This window comes from Neodiprion fabricii, chromosome 3 (genome assembly GCF_021155785.1).
Source record: "Neodiprion fabricii isolate iyNeoFabr1 chromosome 3, iyNeoFabr1.1, whole genome shotgun sequence".
Taxonomy (NCBI): domain Eukaryota; kingdom Metazoa; phylum Arthropoda; class Insecta; order Hymenoptera; family Diprionidae; genus Neodiprion; species Neodiprion fabricii.
Window position 1 is genome coordinate 11,972,441 of NC_060241.1, and position 2,511 is coordinate 11,974,951.

The window sequence follows — 2,511 nt, forward strand, 5'->3', positions numbered from 1 at the left end:
TGCCAAGAGAGCTAGTTAGGGCTGGGGTTGAAACTCAGTTTCCAAACGAGGAGAAACGGGAGGAAACGCCGGTTCAAGGGACGAAACACGTCCGGCAACTCGTCGCTCCGCGCGTGATGCTTTCGTCAGAGGAGATCTTTGCATTGTTTGTATACTTCTTATCACTCAAAATCCACTCAAAACTCTGCCGAGACACAGAAAAATCCCACTTCTGACACCATTTTTACAAAGCGGAAATTTAAGGAAGGAAAAGGATTTATTTTGTGACGCAGCTCTCCTTTCAAAGTCTCGAGATAGACTGTTTTTACAATAATGTTGGTTGACGCAGCAACCTTATTCTTTTGAAAGACATAAGAGGTTTATAAACGTCTTTTATCTATGATGACTACTAGATCATTCAAAAAGGGACAAAACGGGTGATTTCACCCTTTGTAACAATATTTTGAGTTAATGCATACATCTAACATGGATACTGAGAAACCTGTGGAATTCGTCTGGAAAAACTATTCTTGTTGGATGATTGTTAGCTTTATCGTCGACCTATGATTTTTGATTACGGTAGCTATTTAAATAGGATTACTACTTACTTTGTTCCATTCATGTTTTTCAGTGTAATTGATATCTTGATTTCTTATTTCATGCTGAACCTTTTATATTTTTGATAAAGTTACATGGCAAGATATTGTACAGATACTTAGGTGATAATCGAAGATGTATGCGATAGTTGAATTCGTGAGAGGTGAGCGTGAGACGATAAAAGAGTGCGCCCTAGTCCCGGTATTGTGGCTTACGGCCAATAACACACTATGCGTTTGGCTGCGGACGAAGACTGAGCAAAAGTTCGAGAGCCTGGTTGAATCAAATGCCACCTACGATCAATCCTAGCCCACCCATCCTATAAAACGGGTGCTGCATACCGCAGGTAATTTGACTGTACTTTTATCAGGTTTATCTGATTACAAACTGCCAGAACTTTTTGTTTTCATTGTGTATAATCCTAACGACCTCTTGGTGATAATGCGTGCGTGAGAAAAAATTATAGTTCCATAAAAAATATCACTGATTGGTTTAATGGAATAGGTACAAATTAAAATAGATAATAAATAAATTCAATTACATGAACTCATTGAGTAGGGCAAGAACCATAATCTACACTTGTGAAGCTAAACTTATCAATGATTTAAGACCAATCTTACATAATTTAGGTTGAACAAATAACAAACTTCTGATGGCCCGCCACATGGGGTCGAATTGTTAGGAGAGAAAACTACCATTTTTTTCTGATTCAATCGTTAAATTTCCCAACCTACTTTCAGAATTTAAAAAGCAATTTTTCACGTAGTATTTTGTTTCTGGAAATACTTGAATATTGTCGGGTTAGTGGAATGAAGAAACACGCCGATTTCATTTTGTAAAAACAGACACGCAGGTTTTGAAGGTATAAGACGTGACACGTCGGTTTTAAGCTTGAAAAACGTGATACCTCGGGTTGAAAGTCACAAACAGGACAACTCACTTGTCAAGTTGGAAAAGGGGACACGTCGTTTTGATTTTAAAAAACAGGACACGTCTGCTACGCTACATCTGCTACGGGTCCTATTTTTGTAAGTCAAAACGACGTGTCTCCGTTTTTAATGTGAAAAGCGAGATGTCCTATTTTTGAATTCAAACCCAAAATAGCTCTTTTTTCAAGCTTAAAACGACATGTCACGTTTTATTCCCTCAAAACTAAATTGGCTCTTTATTCCACTTACCCGACGATATAGGGAAAAACGAATCACGAATTCGAGGATTCGTTCCTCACACATATCACCTGTCGTGGCAACCATGCCTTTATACAAATTTTGAAATCATGTAGTTTAAGAAAAAAATTAGATTATTCGACAGTCTAAGTAATAAAAAAATGGTTGTCCGAGAAGGTAATTCGACTTTTCCATATGACTCTTTCGCGAATTTATGTTAGATAACCATATTCTTTGTAGTAGCCGATTTATACTACACTGATCGGGGTAATTCTCGGTGTGGCTTTTGGAATCGAAGAGAATATAAATATCACTGGATTAGAGGTTTCCTTTTCTCTGCACTAATAATTCATGAGAAAATGTACTAAAAATTCGTGAGTTCAATTTCTCGAAAAGAATTTTGTTATTTGATAACGGACGTCAATTTTGTATTTGATATAAGTCATAGACCATATATTGCTGTACATATAATAAACTAGATAATAGTGATTGTGTGAATTGTACGTGATTGTTTAATTCCGCTTCGGTCATTCATTATTTGTCTGAATATATTTATAGGTTTATTATTTCTAGCCGTATATGAAAGTTTATTGGACGACACATTTGTTACGTTCCAGTGGACTACGACTCAGCTGTAGCGTAGATGGCCGACTTGATAGAAAAACGCACTTCCGAAGATGGGATTGCATGCCAACCAATTACACAAAGGAAGATTGTGTTGAACGACGATATTCCTGATCAAGGCGATCAGCTGCCAGTACCTGAGATT

The 2,511-nt window shown here is 37.1% G+C and overlaps 1 protein-coding gene across 1 annotated transcript in view; it reads left to right on the plus strand.

Annotated features, from left to right (window-relative positions):
• LOC124178533 (glutamate receptor ionotropic, NMDA 2B) overlaps positions 1-2,511 on the plus strand; it is a 2,057,245-nt gene that overhangs the window by 718,371 nt on the left and 1,336,363 nt on the right. The gene's annotated exons all lie outside the window — the stretch shown is intronic.